Genomic DNA, 18,512 nt, shown 5'->3' with positions numbered 1-18,512 from the left:
GCACTCACGTATTGCGGCACGGCACCCCTCGTCCCACCAAGGAACTGGAGGGTGCTGGGAAATTGGAGGTACGGGTTATTGAACGTTCCACAGCTGTAAGAATAACTTCTGAAATATGAGTGACCTCATCGTCGACGCTAGAAAAGTGACGGTCGCTGAATGTCGCTAGAGATGAGAAAAGTGTCTAATCGGCTTGGGCAAACTTCCAGCAGCTCGGGCGCATAGATGGCAGTTGAGGCTGCAATCTAAGGACACATGGAAAGTGGCCACTCGAGCGCTAGCGGAACAGTACCGACCGAAAGGTCCTAATGAGAGAAATTTGTCGTGGAGACAGACAAAAATTTAGGGTCCCAAGTGCTGAGGCAAACAAGATCCGCTTGGTGGACGATGTCTTAATAGTGAGACACATGGACAAGGACGCGAATTTCCCCAAAATGGGTGGTGCGCATTGAAGTCCCCAACCAGCAAATAGGGGAGCGGAAGCTGACCCAGATGAAGGAGATTAGGTCTTGCCATTGGTGTGGATGATGGAATGTATACAGTACAAAGAGAGAATGTGTATCCAGAAAGGGAAAGACGGACAGCAACAGCTAGGAAGGAATTGTTTAAGGGAATTGGGTGATAATGGACAGTATCATGGAGAAGTATCACGAGTCCTCCATGTGCTGGAGTGGCATCAACAGAGGGGAGATCAAATCGGACTCTCTGAAAATGGGGGAAACAAAGCGGCAGTGGGGACGCAGCTTTGTTTCCTGAAGACAAATGACGACCGGCGAGTAGGATCATAAGAGAATCAACAATTCATCCAGATTGGCTCGAATGCTGCGGATATTCTAATGGATAATGGACATAGGGTGGACAGAAAATGGAGGAATGTGGCCAAGGTTGCCCTCAACTCCACGATTGCTCAGAGCCGGCGGCCGAGAGTGTGGAACAGCATTCTGCCGAAAGCAGAAGATCCTGATCCATAGGTTTTTCGGTAGCAGCTCCTGCCACCAGCAATCGGCCGATTGATCGGCCACCAACAGTGTGCCTTGGCGACACAGAAGATGGCCATGGGTGATAACCACCAGGTGGTGTGGTAAATGAAACATGCCGTGAGAGAGACGGAGAGGAACTGGGTTTCCTATTAGCTTTCTTGGATACAGGACGTTGAGGTGAGTGAGGAGTCTATAGTTGTTGAGTCAGGGTACATAAAAAAACTTCACAAGTAGCCTCTTTTTTTTTAAGTCCTGGTGTCTGATTTTGGGGCTCGTGTTTTAGCTGAACCCAATGAAGGGTGAGACATAGGGAGAGCAGGTGACAGTGGGGAGGTTGAATGGGCTACCTTGGCACTAAAGGTGAGATCACAAGTGTGTGGCTGCCTTCTTTGTAGGCCAAGGAGCGGCAAGGACAGCGCTGTATTTACCTGTGTGAGCCACAGTTGGCGAATAACTTTCGAGTAGCAAAGCTCGACACCTATTCCTTCACTCTGATTTCCTGAGTGATCCGCTCGTCTTTGAAAATAGGGCAATCTCTAGAGGAAGCAGCGTGATCACCCATACAGTTGATGCAACGAGGGGATGGAGGTGGACAAACACCCTCATGGGTGCCACACGTAACGCATTTGGCCGGATTGGAACATAACTAGCTGGTATGATTAAACCACTGACGCCGATAGCAACGCGTATGGTTTGGGATGTAAGGGCGAACGGAAATTATCTCATAGCCCGCTTTTATGTTCGATGGAAGTTGAACTCGGTTCCAACCCGTACTTTCTTGGCATTTGACAGTCCTTGTCAACCCTTTTCATGACTCGAACAGCCGCTATGCGGTGGTCGGACAGGTGGCTTTGAATTTCCTATTCCGACAATCCGTAGAGGGAGCGTGTATAAACCACCCCACGTGAGGAATTTTTTAAGTGCGGTGCGCTTCCACCTGGACATTGAATGTTTGTAGCAGTGAAGTATGCAGCAATATTTGTCCCTGGAGGGCACTGACTGTTTCTAACAACAAGGTGCCATTTCATAATCAGGAACAAGACTTTATAGGACCTGCAGTTGCGTCGACACCTTTCTGAATAATGAAAGGGTTGACTGTGGAGAAGACTTGACCTTCGTCCAACCGAGATAAGACAAGGAACTGTGGCACTGATGGAAGAAATGTTCGTGGCTGAGACTCATTTAACTTTCGCTTGTGAGCAGACATAGTAGATGATGAGGGAACCATTGCGGATGTATCCCCCATGATTACTGGCGTCTCCGATGGCGCGCTCCTTCCTTGTGGGGGCCCTCTCTGAGGGCATTCCCACCTTAGGTGATTGTTCACACCTCAGGTCACACCTGCCAAGAAATGGACAGAGGAACCAATCGGGACTTTCGGAAGGTACCAGCTCGGGTGATCACCCCTCTCTGGGCCAGGCCGTTACCAGATGGTACGTGCGTGTCCTACCTGTCTACCCGAGGCGGCTAATTACGTGTTATCCCATCTCCGGCTGTGTGTGGGAATGCACGGGTCAGCCTTCAGCCACACACAGGGAGGGAAAAAGAGAAAGGGAGGGACAAAGAAAATGAAATGAAAGAAGAGATATCTGAAACGCTGCAGCAGAGAAGAGGGAAAGAGAAGATGTGAGGAAAAGAGAACGACAAAGGAAGGACAGAGACGATATATTAGAACAAATAAGCCCTCGGTCACAAATATTAATAAAATGAAAGTTTGTACTGATTGGAAAGAAATGCAGTACTTACAAGTTACAATTTTAAAAAATCTAAACCGGAAAGGCGACGTCATAAATGGTTTTAAATAAGATGACGAGTCGCTAAGGGCTGCTCGTACATGAATGAACAAGGGTTGCAACAAGGACATACGTGCCTGCACAGAAAGCGAAGAAGAGAGACTGTTTTACAGTTTCAAGCATCTGTCTCTAGACCTAGGCCCTAAACATACTTCCATGGGGGAGAAAGTGAAGGGAAGAAGTGGAGGTGAGGAGGGGGGAATATGGGGGATGGGAAAGGGGATGGAAAAGGAATGGAAAGGAAATGGGAGGGGAGGGGGTCACACTAGCTTGGGGTCCCATGCTCGATATGCACGTATCCACCCTGGGGGTGGGGGTTAACGTCCTTAGGGCCATGCAAAATGTCCAGACGAAGTTTCGGCCGCAGCATACAAGAACGGATGGCAAGTAGAGGTGGTGAAAGAAAGGACTTCAGTTCAGTGAGAAGGGACCACACAAACCGCAATCGTTATCTCTGACATGGGCCGCCATTGGGGGAAATGGACTACCGAGGGCGGAAAAAGGAGACAGTAATTTGGATGCTCAGGGGAACTATATATGTGTGCTGCGTATCTGACGAGCAGTTGCACACGTCTGACCTGGAGTGGAGGGACACCAGCCTCCGCAATAATGCTTGTCACCGGACTCGCCCTAAAAGCTGCTGTCGCCAATCTAACCCCACAGTCGTGCACAGGGTCGAGGAAATGTAATGCAGGTGGCGCAGCTGTACCATAAACCACACTCCCACACCCAATTCGGGATTAGACAAGGGCTCTGTAGTGCTGCAGCAGCGCAGAGTGATCTGCACCCTAATTGGTGTTGCCCAGGCAACGAAGGGCGCTGAGGTGCTGCCAGCACTTCTGATTAAGCTGACGAAGATGAGGGAACCAAGTCAATCGAGGGTCAAAAACCAGTCCTAGGAATTGATGTCTCCGCTAAAGTGAGTGGATTGTCATTAACGTAAAGTCCGGGTTCTGGATGAACGGTTCAACGCCGACAGAAGTGCGTGAGCCAAGACTTTGTGGCTGAAAACTGGAAAAGGAAGGCTAGAGCCCATGAGTGGGCCTTGTGAATGGCTTCCTGGAGGCGCCGCTCAGCAACAACAGTGCTAGAGCAGCAGTACGAAATGCAGAAGCCGTCAGGATACGCTCAATACAGAGCCCTGTGGGACCCCATTCTCCTATTTAGGGAGGGGGGAGGGGACTATGGGGGCACCGACATGGACATGGAAAGTACTGAGCGACAGGAAGTTTCGGATAAAAATCGTGAGTGGTCTCTGGAAACCCCACTCATACAATGTGGCAAGGATATGATGTCACCAAGTCGTGTCGTATGCTTTACATAAATCAAAAAGACAGTAATCAGGTGCTGCTGTCTGAAAAGGCTGTTTAGATAACAGACACTACGGACAAAAGATTATCAGTGGTAGAACGACCCTTGGGGAAGCCACCGTAACATGGAGCCACCAAGCCACGTGGCTCAAAGATCCAACCCAACTGTGGAAATACCATATATTCCAGCAGCTTACAAATTTCGTTGGTGAGGCTGATGGGCAGATAGCTATCCACATCAAGCAGGTGTTAACTGGTTTTGAGCGCCAGATAGATGGTGCTCTCCCGCCATGGCGATGTAAAGACGCCATAGCATCAGATCTGGTTGAAGATGATGAGAAGATGTCGCTTGTAGTCAGATGAGAGATGGTTAATCATCTGGCAGTGGATGCGATCATGCCCAGAAGCTGTGTCAGGGCAACGTGCAAGGACACTGAGGAGCTTCCACGCTGTAAATGAGACGTTACAGGATTCACTGCAGCATGTAGTGAATGAGAAGACGTTCCCTTCCAGCCTCTGTTTGAGTATGCGAAAGACTGTGGGTTAATTCTCCGACGCAGAGGATAGAGCGAAGTCCTAAGTAATCGCATATGCGTCGGTAATTTATGGTATCATGGGGTACAGCTGTTGGGGCCTGGTACCAAAAAAGACGTTTGATCTTTGCCCAGACTTGAGCAGAAGACGTGTCGCCCCCAATGGTGGAGATGTATCTCTCTCAACACTCCTCCTTCCATTGATTGATAAGGTAGCAGACACTGGCATGGCGCCACTTAAAGGTTATGAGGTGCTTCACGGATGGGCGCGGCATTGCCGCTGTAAGCTCACCGACGGTGTGGTCAGGGGGCTACAATCAGAAGGGTACATGCCGGCCCCACCACAATGGACTGGCTACCGTGCTGGAAATCAGGTGCAAAGAAGTCCATGGTGGAAGGCCACCTGGCAGGATGGCCATTGCTGGGACTCCTGATGCCCCAGAGGGGTGGGCATATACCACTTGGCACACATGGGGAGTTAACGATGCAGTCGTCAGCATAGCGATCCCTGTGTGTGGTCAGGGGGCTGCAACCAACAGGGTACATGGCGGCCCCATCACAATGGACTGGCGACAGTGGTGTGTATCAGGTGCAAAGAAGTCCATGGTCATTATCGACACAGAAATCGACACTGCATAGTGCATGGTGGAAAACGAACCCAGGAAGGTGACCTCGCCCAAGAGATGGGGAATGAGGAGGACTGCAATGTGATGACAAGAAAAAGATCTCACTGCACGATGGACACAATGCACCTTGTAAGGCGCCATTCCCCAATTGGCTAGATCTTCTCGAAAATTTCGAAGAATGGAGGTCAAACTCGGCAGTTGCCTGTCACAAAGGCCAAAACGTTCAGTCTCCTCATACAACAGGAATGGATACCTCGGGCCTATGCTAGCCCCCGGACCTGCAGGGGGTTATGTTAAGGGTCAATGGTACAAAGATAAAAGAAAATAGGAATTGGATGTGCAACAAAGTAAGTTACACTGCTTGGGATTTGCTAATGCTCTAGCTCACCTTGCTAACAATATGCAAGAAACCATACAAGTTAAATCGCTACAAGAAACACAGAAAATTGGCCTTAGAACACCATTTGAAAAAAAAGGGATTATGCTGCTCTAACAGATCACAGGTGTGCTGATGGTCCATAGTGTCCAATGGGCACAATATTTCGGTGATCAGACATGTTGCCATCGTCAGGTGCGCTGATAAACTGAGCACCTGAGGGCTGGCGGTCATCTTAAATCCCCACCCTTCGTGAGGCGTTCTGCTGGCGGTCCACACCCACGAGTTGCCTGTCGGTGAGATGCTGGCGATGGCGTCTGTTGTGGCTTTGGTGTAATTGCCTCGTCCGCCCTAGTCACCCATATGTTGCCTTTGCTGTGAGTCTTTTTAATTAGACTCAATGCTGATTCCCACGCCCTGAGATTGTAGCCGCACTCTCGTTTGAATTCATCCCTGGTACGAATTTCGATAGCCTCTCTAACGACACTATCCCAGTATTTGGATGTCTGTGCCAGGCCCCAGGTATATAGGTAGTCCATTTCGTGATTTTCGCACAGACAGTGCTCTGCGACCGCTGACTTGCTGGGGTACCCAAGTCGAGTGTGCCTCTGATGTCCTCGGCCACAATCTTGAATGGTGCGCACTGTGCGTCCAATGTATGTCCTCCCACATTGACATGGAATCGAATAGATGCAAACCGAGATCGCCTTTGACACTTCCACATAATGCTTTTATTTGGTGGGCAAAGACAGTACCTACTCTGTGTTTCCTCAATATTCGTCCTACGTTCCCAATAGTGTGCCAGTATACGGTATATAGGCAGTGGCTATGTCTTTCTCCATGACTTCTTTCATCTCTGCACACTGTACTGTAGATGTGAGGCAGAGAACGCGTCTGATCTGCCATTCCGAGTACCCGTTTTTCCGAATACAGTTTTGAGGCGTTCCAGCTCTTGGGGAAGACACTCTGCGTCAGAGATTGGTCCCTTCTACACCCAACCAACCAAACTATGAGGTCATTGATTCCTCCGACCTTAGACCTAAAACCGATAAAATCCCACGTTAGGAGAGGCAACTACAAAGCCCATAAAATTAGAACTAAGGGACAGATGGAAAAGGATGGAAGAAGATGTGAGGGAAAGAAAGTGGCTAATGACAGGGGCGGGAACGAAGAAGCACAGGAGACAAGAGACATGCTCAAGAAGTAACAGAACCTGTAACAAAAGGAGTGGGAAGGCATAGGGCTGGGGGGAAACACCAAGCCCACTTGAAGCCAATCCACTTGGGACGAAGGAGGGAGCAAGTGGGCCCGTCATCCCCCCCCACCCCCACTCACTGATAGGGTGGAAGGTCCCTCCCATAAATAAATTGATAAAAAACCCCAGCCACGAATAAAACAAACAAGATCCGCCGCTCAGGCATGGTCAACAACACCAGGGGTAGCGTGTAAAGAAGGCTAAAGTCCATTGCAGGGTGGCTACATTGGGGCAGTCCAACAAGATGTTAGGCACCGTCAACCTCAACGACAGAGAGGGGGCCCTCACGACGGAGGAGATAACCGTGAGTCAGTGAAGTATAGCTGATGCAAAGCCAGCAAGGACAACAGAGGCCTTATGAGATGCCCAGAAGGAGGACCGCCACAGAGTTGTAGAATCCTTAATTGCTCTGAGCTTGTTTGGCTAAGGAAGAGCAATCCATTCTGCATCCCAAAGGCCCAAAACCTAACGACGTAATGCCGAGCAAAGGTCTATTTCCGGAATACCAATAGCAAGAGATGGTCTGGTAGTAGCTAATTTAGCCAGTCAATTGGCAAGTTCACTGTCTGGACCCCAACATGGTCTGGGTCCAAATGAAAACCACGTAGCATCCACATTCAGCAAGGAGAGAAAGGGAGTCCTGGATAGCGATGACCAATGGGTGGCGAGGGAAACATCGGCTGATAGCGGGCAAACTGCTCATTGAGTCGCTATAGATAGTGAAGGATAGTCCTGAGTAGGAGCGGATATGGTCCAGTGCACGCAAGATGGCAACCAATTCTGCAGTAAAACCACTACAGTTATCTGGTAAGAACGAAGTTCCCTGTATCGCGCATGGCTGTAAGCAAAACTAGTGCAACTCTCAACCATGGAGCCATCAGTATATATCACTTCTGAACCCTGAAAATAACTGAGGAGACAGGAGAACTGGTGTCGAATAGCCGTCTGAGGGACAGAATCGATTGAGAGATGAAGACAGAGTTACGGACGAGAGGGGTACATGCGTGAGCAGAGAAGAGACGTGGTAAAGGTAATTGCTGGAGCTCAGAAAAGAGCGACTGAATGCGGACAGCCATGGTAAGCCCACATTGTGGCCACTGCTGCGGCAGTGTGATCTCCATGTCTGGGTTGCAAGAAATGCAGAGCAAATAATATATCAGCTGTTGCTAGTGCAGTGGTGGAATCACGAAGGCTAAGTACGGGGCTAGTCCGGAAGACAACAAGCTCAAGTCAGACCCCATAGTGGTGGATGGGGTCTAGTGTCTATAGTGTCGAAGGCGACGCAGAACCATTGACAGGACTTCCATAGTCTGAACGAGACTGGACCAACGCTTGATACAATCGCAGGAGAACACAGCAGTCTGTGCCCCAGGTGGTATTGCACAGACTCCAACAAAAGTGAGAAGGGAACTGCGCATCATCTTCAGCTGGCGAACATGAGGGAGCCATGTCAACTGGGCATTGAAGACCAGACCCAAGAAGCGATGTGTGTCCACCACCTCGAGGGGCTGGCCATCGAGGAGCAGTTCTGGATGGGGATGGACTGTATGGCGATGGCATAAATGCATGACAAGTCTTGGCCACCGAAAACTGAAAGCCATGAGAGAGAGCATATGAGTGTGCCCGACAGATTGCCCCTGTAGATGGCCTTCTGCAGCGTCCATTATGGAGGAGGTGAGGTAGATACAAATATCGTCAGCATACCAAAAGTGGGACCAACAGCTACCACCAGACCATTAATGGCTATGAGAAAGAGAGGGACGCTCAGCACAGAACCCTGTGAAACTTGCCCATGGAAAGAGCTGTAGAAGGAGCCAACTTTGACCTGAAAAGAGTGAGACACAAGGAAGTTATGGATGAAAACTTGCAAAGTGCCACGAAGGCCCCATTCGTGAAGGGTGGTGAGTATGTGGTGGCGCCAGACTTCATGCAGATCAAAGATTGCTGATGGGCAAAAGCTGACCACATAGCAGACTTCAGGTGTACCACTTTATCAACCATAGAGCGATCACAGCAAAAACCACTGAGTCGATGACAAAAGGTCACAGGATTCAAGCTGCCAACTCACCATGCATTCAAGGAACTTGCAGAGGGTGTTATTAAGGCTAATTGGACGGTAGGTATTCAACTGAAGAGGCGGCTTTTCTGGTTTCAACACCGGAACAACAATGCTTTCCTGCCATTGGGTAGGAAATACCCCCACACTCCACAGACGGTTGAAGAGGGTTAGTATACGATAATGGCCAACTACCAATAAGTGTTGGAGCATCCGGTCCAGGACTCATGTCAGGACAAAGGGCGAGAGCGCTGGCAAATTCCCATTCGCTGAATGGGGCATTATATGGTTCTGACCAGCAAGGAACAAAAGACAAAGGTAGTAGTTCTGAACGCTCTTCAGGAGAAGGAATGTGGACGGATACTGAACCAATGCCGAAGGTTCAGAAAAGTGTAGAGCGAAATTTCCTGCCACGAAGTCCGGATTGGTAAGGGCAACATCATGCATGGAAATTCCTGTAACTCCAGTGGGAGACAGTGGCAAAAAATTCACCGGCTTCGGCCAGACTTGTAAAGAGGGGGTGTGGGGTCCTATAGCAGCTACATATTGCTCCCAGCAAATCAGTTTCTGAAATTTGATTAGGTAGCGGGCCCAGGTGCAGAGTCCTTTAAAGACCGGAAGTAGAGCAGTAGAAGGGTGCCGCTTGAAGTGTTGAAGAGCACGGTCGCGGTCTTGTATGGCTGCAGCAATTTCAGGAGTCCACAGTCCACCAAGGGTCCAGCTTCCGGCGGAGGGCGGGGGGGGGGGGGGGGGGGGGGACTTGAACCTGAAGAAGGGATTGCTGAAACAGCTCCTGAAAGGATGAAGGCAGTCGAAGTCTATACATCTACATTTATACTCCGCAAGCCACTCAACGGTGTGTGGTGGAGGGCACTTTACGTGTCACTGTCATTACCTCCCTTTTCTGTTCCAGTCGAGTATGGTTCGCGGGAAGAACGACTGTCTTAAAGCCTCCGTGCGCGCTCGGATCTCTAATTTTAGATTCGTGATTCCCTCGAAAGGTGTAAGTAGGAGGAAGCAATATATTCGATATCTCATCCAGAAACGCATCCTCTCGAAACCTGACGAGCAAGCTATGCCGCGATGCAAAGCGCCTCTCTTGCAGAATCTGCCACTTGAGTTCACAATACATTACATTTGTCCACGTTAAGGTTCTGTTGCCACTCCCTGCACCAAGTGCCTAGCCGCTGCAGATCTTCCTGCATTTCGCTACAATTTTCTAATGTTGCAACTTCTCTGTATACTACAGCATCATCAGCATCACCATGGAACTTCCGACACTATCTGTTAGGTTATTTATATATATTGTGAAAAGCAATGGCCCCATAACACTCCCCTGTGGCGCGCCAGAGATTACTTTAACGTCTGTAGACGTCTCTTCATTGATAACATGCTGATTTCTGTTTGCTAAAAACTCTTCAATCCAACCACACAGCTGGTCTGATATTCCGTAGGCTCTTACTTTGTTTATCAGGCGACAGTGCGGAACTGTATCGAACGCCTTCCGGAAGTCAAGGAAAATAACATCTACCTGGGAGCCTGTATTTAATATTTTCTGGGTCTTATGAACAAATAAAGCGAGTTGGGTCTCTCACGATCGCTGTTTCCGGAATCCATGTTGATTCCTACAGGGTAGATTCTGGGTTTCCAAAAACGACATGATACTCGAGCAAAAAACATGTTCTAAAATTCTACAACAGATCGACGTCAGAGATATAGGTCTATAGCTTTGCGCACCTGCTCGACGACTCTTCTTGAAGACTGGGACTACCTGTGCTCTTTTCCAATCATTTGGAACTTTCCATTCCTCTAGAGACTTAGGGAACATGGCTGTTAGAAGGGGGCAAGTTCTTTCGCGTACTCTGTGTAGAATCGAACTGGTCTCCCGTCAAGTCCAGTGGACTTTCTGCTGTTGAGTGATTCCAGTTGCTTTTTCTATTCTTTGGACACGTATTTCGATGTCAGCCATTTTTTCGTTTGTTCGAGTATTTAGAGAAGAAACTGCAGTGCGGTCTTCCTCTGTGAAACAGTTTTGGAAAAAGGTGTTTAGTATTTCAGCTTTACGCGTGTCATCCTCTGTTTCAATGGCATCATTATCCAGGAGAGTCTGGACATGCTCTTTCGAGCCAATTACTGTTTTAACATACAGGGTGTTTCAAAAATGACCGGTATATTTGAAACGGCAATACAAACTAAACACGCAGCGATAGAAATACACCGTTTGTTGCAATATGATTGGGACAACAGTACATTTTGAGGCAGACAAACTTTCGAAATTACAGTAGTCACAATTGTCAACAAGGCTAAGCGCTGTGATCTGGGAAACTCTATAGTACGATATTTTCCACATATCCACCATGCGTAGCAATAATATGGCCTAGTCTCTAAATGAAATTACCCGAAACCTTTGACAACGTGTCTGGCGGAATGGCTTCACATGCAGATGAGATGTACTGCTTCAGCTGTTCAATTGTTTCTGGATTCTGGCGGTACACCTGGTCTTTCAAGTGTCCCCACAGAAAGAAGCCACAGGGGTTCACGTCTAACGAATAGGGAGGCCAATCCACGCCGCCTCCTGCATGTTTCGGATAGCCCAAAGCAATCACACGATCATCGAAATATTCATCCCGGAAATTAAATACGTCGGCCGTGCGATGTGGCCGGGCACCATCTTGCATAAACCACGAGGTGTTCGCAGTGTCGTCTAAGGCTGTTTGTACCGCCACAAATTTGCGAAGAATGTCCAGATAGCGTAATGCAGTAATTGTTTCGGATCTGAAAAATGGGCCAATGATTCCTTTGGAAGAAATTGCGGCCCAGACCAGTACTTTTTGAAGATGCAGGGACGATGGGACTACAACATGGGGCTTTTCGGTTCCCCATATGCGCCAGTTCTGTTTATTGATGAAGCTGTCCAGGTAAAAATAAGCTTCGTCAGTAAACCAAATGCTGCCCACATGCATATCGCAGTCATCAATCCTGTGCACTATATCGTTCGTGAATGTGTCTCGTGCAGCAATGGCAGTGGCACTTAGGGGTTGCCGCGTTTGAATTTTGTATGGATAGAGGTGTAAACTCTGCCGCATGAGACGATACGTGGACGTTGACGTCATTTGGACTGCAGCTGCAACATGGCGAACGGTAACCCGAGGCCGCTGTTGGATCACTTGCTGCACTAGCTGCGCGTTGCCCTCTGTGGTTGCCGTACGCCGTCGCCCTTCCTTTCCAACACGTTCATCCGTCACGTTCTCAGTCCGTTGAAATTTTTCAAACAGATCCTTTATTGTATTCCTTTTCGGTCCTTTGGTTACATTAAACCTTCGTTGAAAACTTCATCTTGTTGCAACAACAGTGTGTTCTGGGCGGTGGAATTCCAACACTAGAAAAATCCTCTGTTCTAAGGAATAAACCATGTTGTCCACAGCACACTTGCACGTTGTGAACTGCACACGCTTACAGCAGAAAGACGACGTACAGAATGGCGCACCCACAGACTGCGTTGTCTTCTATATCTTTCATATCACTTGCAGCGCCATCTGTTGTTGAAAATTGTAACTACTGTAATTTGGAAAGTTTGTCTGCCTGAAAATGTACTGTTGTCCCAAGCATATTGCAACAAACTGTGTATTTCTATCGCTGCTCGTTTAGTTTTTATTGCCGTTTCAAATACACCGGTCATTTTTGAAACACCCTGTAAGACCAGAACTTCCTAGGATTTCCTGTCAAGTCGGTACATAGAATTTTACTTTCTAATTCACTGAACGCTTCACACGTAGCCCTCCTTACGCTAACTTTGACATCGTTTAGCTTCTGTTTGTCCAAGAGGTTTTGGCTGCGTTTACACTTGGAGTAAAGCTCTCTTTGCTTTCGCAGTAGTTCCCTAACTTTGTTGTTGAACCACGGCGGATTTTTTCCGTCCCTCACAGTTTTACTCGGCACGTTCCTGTCTAAAACGCATTTTACGATTGCCTTGAACTCTTTCCACAAACTCTCAACATTGTCTGTGCCGGAACAGAGATTGTCGTTTTGATCTGTTAGGTAGTCTGAAATGTGCCTTCTATTACTCTTTCTAAACAAATAAAGATTCCTCCCTTTCTTATATTCCTATTAATTTCCGTATTCAGGGATGCTGCAACGGCCTTATGATCACTGATTCCCTGTTCTGCACTTACAGAGTCGAAAATGTCGGGTCTCTTTGTTATCAGTAGGTCCAAGATGTTATCTCCACGGGTCGGTTCTCTGTTTAATTTCTAGAAGTAATTTTCGGACAGTGCACTCAGTATGTCACACGATGCTCTGTTCCTACCACCTGCCTAAACATCTGAGTGTCCCAGTCTATATAAGGTAATTTGAAATCTCCTCCTAATACTATAACATGCTGAGAAAATTTATGTTAAATGTATTCCAAATTTTCTCTCAGTTTTTCTGCCCCTGATGCTGCTGACTCGGGAGGTCGGTAAAAGGAGCCAATTATTAACCTAGTTCGTTTGTTGAGTGCAACCTCCACCCATAATAATTCATAGGAACTGTTCACTTCTACTTCACTACAGGATAAACGACTACGAACAGCGACAAACACGCCACCGCCGGTTGCATACAATCTATCCTTTCTAAACTCCATCTGTGCCTTTGTAAAAATTTCGGCAGATTTTATCTCTGGCTCGAGCCAGCTTTCTGTACCTATAACGATTTCAGCTTCGGTGCATTCTATCAGCGCTTGAAGTTCCTGTACTTTACCAAGGCAGCTTCGACAGTTTACAATTACAATACCGACTGCTGTTTGGCCCCCGCATGTCCTGACTTTTCCCCTCACCCTTTGAGGCTGCTGCCCTTTCTGTACTTGCACGAGGCCATCTAACCTAAAAAACCGCCAAGTCCACGCCACACAACCCCTGCTACCCGTGTAGCCGCTTGCTGCATGTAGTGGACTCCTGACCTATCCAGCAGAACCTGAAACCCCACCACCCTATGGAGCAAGTCGAGGAATCTGCAGCCCAAGTCTGAGTAGATTCATCAACACTGTCGTTTGGCAATACTGGGGGGGGGGGCATAGGAGAAGGCCCCAATCAGCCTTAGATACGGCCCACCTGGGAGGGTGTCAGAGCGAGACACACTGAAGGAACGTCAAAACAATTGGCTAATAGTCGCTGTCAAGTAAGTCATCATGGACGCCCCACTGAATGGAGGGAAGAAGGCCAGGACTGCAGATGGAGAGGTCAATGGTTGAGAAAGTGCCATGTGCCACACTAAAGTGTGTGGGAGCGTCTATGTTTAGTAAACAGAACAGCTTCAATTGTCCTGCGCACAACCCTCTTTGGGTTAAAGTCCCCTAATAACAGGAAGGGAGAAGGGATTTGTTGAAAAAGGGTGCTGAGGGCACTGGATGTGGGCGACCTGTCAGGTGGGAAGTAGAGATTATAGATTGTGGTTGGAGTGGCCAGATGGACCCTGACAGCAACGGCTTCCACAGTGATATGGAGGGTAACCCATTTACTAACAATGTCCTTGCGGACCAAGGTGCACACACCACCAGAAGCTTGCAATGGGCCACTTCAGTTCCAACAGAAGCATGGAACCCACAAAGGGTGGGTGAGTAAAAATTGACAAAATGGGTCTGCTGGAGCGCAATACAAGTGGCAGTGTAGAAAGAAAGAAGGGGCGGCAATTCTGGGAGGTGATGCAAATATCCATTACAATTCCACTGGAGGATTCTCAAGCGAGAGTCCAAAGTGGAAGCGAACGTACCAGAGACGGTCACGCCACCGAGTCGCTAACCGTTCCCAGTAAGGATGGGGTAATATCCATATAGGTGGGGTCAGACTCTGCTGGTTCATTGACTGTAGGAGTGGAAGGCTGCACCTCAGGGGGGTACCACAGGGGCCTTGTCTTTGTTCCTGAGTTTCTGCTTTTCTCTTGGGAAGGAAGAGAAGGGCAGACTTCAGCAGGCACAGAACTACACTTGCCAATCTTGGCACCCACCGGCTGAGGATCACACTGCTCATGTGGAGCAGTAGATCACCTTTCACAGGGGTGCCGGGAAGAGGAGTCCCGAGAGGGAGCTCCAGTACGGCAGCTGGCAAAAGAAGGGAGCACTTCTCCAATGGGGGAGGGGGAGCAGCACCAAAAGGGGTGGGTATGGATACTGAGAGGGAGGGGGGAGGGGGAGTGGGGGGAGGAGGAGGAGGAGGACTAAGGCATGTGGTGAATAGGGTGGGGCTGGGGTGAGGAGGGGGTACGAGGGGGAATGGACGCAATTGAAGCAAAAGTCGAGGTCATAGACAAGGGGTGGAGCCAGTCATATTTCTGACGAGTTTAAGTTTAGGTGAGCCCATGTATAGTTGTGTAGATGAGCCCATGTAAAGTTTTGTACTTTTGAATCCTCCTTTCTTTGTTTCACGAACTCCAAGCATGCTGTCCATTACAATTTACACACATTGGTGGGGGAGCACAGCCACTCCTCTCATGGAGGGGGCACCCACAGTCACTGCAGAGAGGGATCAGTGGTGCAGCAGGAATATATGTGACCAAACCTTAAGCATTTAAATCATCTGTGGTGGAATGTAAGGTTTTACATGACACCAATACACCATTACCTTGACCACGTCTGGGAGTAAATCCCTCTCGAAGGCCAGGATAAAGGCGCCCTTAGCAAGGCAATTGTTTGGAGGGAGCCCCTCGCCTCTCGAGATTGGTACGGAGCTCCTGTCAGTTTGCAGAAGAAGACCTCAGTGGAAAATAATGCCCTGTACTGAGTTCAAAGTTTGGTGGGGTGTGATGGGGACTGGGACGTCACCGAGACAGTCACAAACACGCAGAGCGTCAGATTGGGCAGCTGAAGATGTGTTGATGAGCAAACCACTGGACTGCACTTTACTCATCGGTTCAACTTCGCCATACTTATCTCCAATTGTCTATACGAAAAACGAAGGCTTGGTCGTGTCACAACTACCGCCATCCGTACTGGTACAAACCAGGTACTGAGGGAAATGATTCAACCCAAGCTGGCGAGCTTGGCCCTCTTCCCAGAGGGTGGTCACGGAGGGGAAGGCCTAAGGATCAGGGGAAGTGCAACGTCTGCTACCACTCTTAGTGATGGCCACAGAATGGTCAGCATAGTGAAGCTTTCGTCGCTCCATACACAAGGTGTCCGTCCTAGTACCACCCACTCTAATTAGTGGCTCACCCCATGGGCGCCACCCAGAAACAGCAAAAGCTGCCTAGCACGGCAGCCATTACTGGGAGTTCTGGTGCCCCAAAACGATGAGCATTGACTCCTGGGCATACACGAGGCGTTCACAGCTCAGGTAGTAGTAGTGTGATCCTTAGAGTTTCAGGGGCCTCAGCCAAATGGGTACTTAACAGCCCCACCACCCGGACTGGCTACTGTGCTGGTGACCTAGCAGGAGGGGAGCCAGGGGGCAAAGGGAAAGGGGAGGGGGGAGAGGAACCTGTACCATGGAAGCTAAGTAGGGAGTTCATCCCCAAATGGCTCACAATGAAAGGAAAATTTTTTAAATGGAGGTCAATCCTCAAGGGGACCAAAAACGCCAGAAAGGACATCGAGACATTAAACTAAACAATAGCACAGACCAAAACAAAGCTAGGAGGATAGCAAAGTCGACATAACGAAGTCCACTAAGAGGGAAAAGAGGGGGCAGGGACAAAGGACCAAGGATAGGGAGGGAGAGGAACAGGGATGGTACTGCAGCCTCCAAAGGAAAGATAAGGAAACTGCAACAGCTCGGGACCCTGTGCGCGCCACACGTGTACCTGCAAAAGGACCGTGAGTTCCCTGAAGGGCTGTGACAAAGATAGTACGCGCCCTGTACACCAGTGTTTTTAACACCCTATTCCTCTGCGCTGGGTGGTGGCAGCTATCCACTGGCAAATACAGGTCAGTGTACGTTTTCTTCCTGTATACCCCTTGGTCCAGGGTGCCATCCGCTCTTCTTTTGACCATTACATCCACAAATGGTAATCTTCATTCTACTTCGGTCTTTGCAGTGAATTTGATGCTCGGATGTACGGAGTTCAGGTGTATAAGGAAGTCTAGGAGCTTGTCTCTTTCATGGAGCCAGATCACGAACATGTCATACACATAACGTAGAAAGCAAGTAAGTTTCCATTTGGATGACGCCAAAGCTTCCTCCTGGAAGTACTCCATATAGGAATTCGCGATCACAGGTGGGAGTGGCTCCCCATTACGACTCCTCTTGGTTGTCCATAGTATTCTCCATTAAAAAGAAAATACGTGGAGGTCGGAACGTGCTTGAAAAGGTCGTTCGCCTTCTCGTCAAATTTCTGTGCAATAAACTAAACTGATTCTCGAAGAGGAACACTACCACATAATGAAACAACGTCGAAACTCACCAGGATATCTGAGTCTTTCAGCTTCAAGCTGTCGATACTTTTTACGAAATCACAGAATTACGAACGTGGTGAGGGCATTCACCCACATAACGGCTTCTTTTGGCCACCTAATATGCAGGTGCCCTAATGTTGCTGACAACTCGGCGTAACGGTCCCCCTTGGCCGCAACTTTAGTGCACCTACATATTAGCTGGCCAAATACCTGACAGGATTACTAAGTCCTTAAGTGGATAAATGCCGGGAGAAACTGAAGAATCACAAGATTAGACTGACTTATCTGACCCGCAAATAGTATTACAATATAACAGGGAATCAAAACTGGGTTAAAGTTACTTATTGGGTACCTCCCCTCCCCCTGAAACCGTAGCCATGGTGACAAGGATTTGTAGCACAGCCGCTAGTCTATGGTGGAAATCTGGTTGAGATGTCACAGCCAAGTAATGTGAAAGTAGAAAATATGGATGTGGTCACAAACAGACAAGTAGTGAAGAGTAATGTCTGCATCTGTCCCACATTGAAAAAAATGGATGGGGGTCCAATACGCAACTTTTAGGCAAAAATTTTGATAAATGTGAGTATTTAGATGAAACCGTAACAGTCAATCTAAATGAGAACAGAAAATGGCAAAATAGAGTAACTGAAGAAAAGCTTCAAATGAAACCCTACACAAAAAAATAGAACAAATAACGAGCACAATCAGGAAAAACTGCATATCATCGTCTGGACATCTCGCGAGAACACCAGAGAGCAGAATTAGTACAAAAGTAATAGGAAAGTTGTGGAATAGTAAGAGTAATTTTAAATAGCTCACAGAAATTAAGGAAGATACAATTATAGAATAAAAAAAATACTATGAGACAGGAAAATCAGTCTACAGACGATCAGGAGAACAACTACAACATGATTCATCCCATAAGAATAAAAAAAATAGCCTAAAGAATAGAGAAGTATTGACCGGACGGGAAACTAAAATACCCTTTGTGTAACAAATTATAACACTCCTTGAACAACTACTGTTTTGTTAATTGCCTTACTGAATTATTACTGAACAATTGCATTGCAGAACACCACCAACAAATTCTATAAACCTTTGTAAATTTAATGGGAGTGGTTCAATGAAGAATAATAATGATATAGCCGATGAAATCGGCAGAATATGGAAATAATTCATGTATCTCAGGTTTTACACAGTGGCAGAAGGGAGTGTCATGAG

Source organism: Schistocerca gregaria, chromosome 3, assembly GCF_023897955.1.
Source record: "Schistocerca gregaria isolate iqSchGreg1 chromosome 3, iqSchGreg1.2, whole genome shotgun sequence".
NCBI lineage: Eukaryota > Metazoa > Arthropoda > Insecta > Orthoptera > Acrididae > Schistocerca > Schistocerca gregaria.
Note: the sequence above shows the minus strand (reverse complement) of the source record.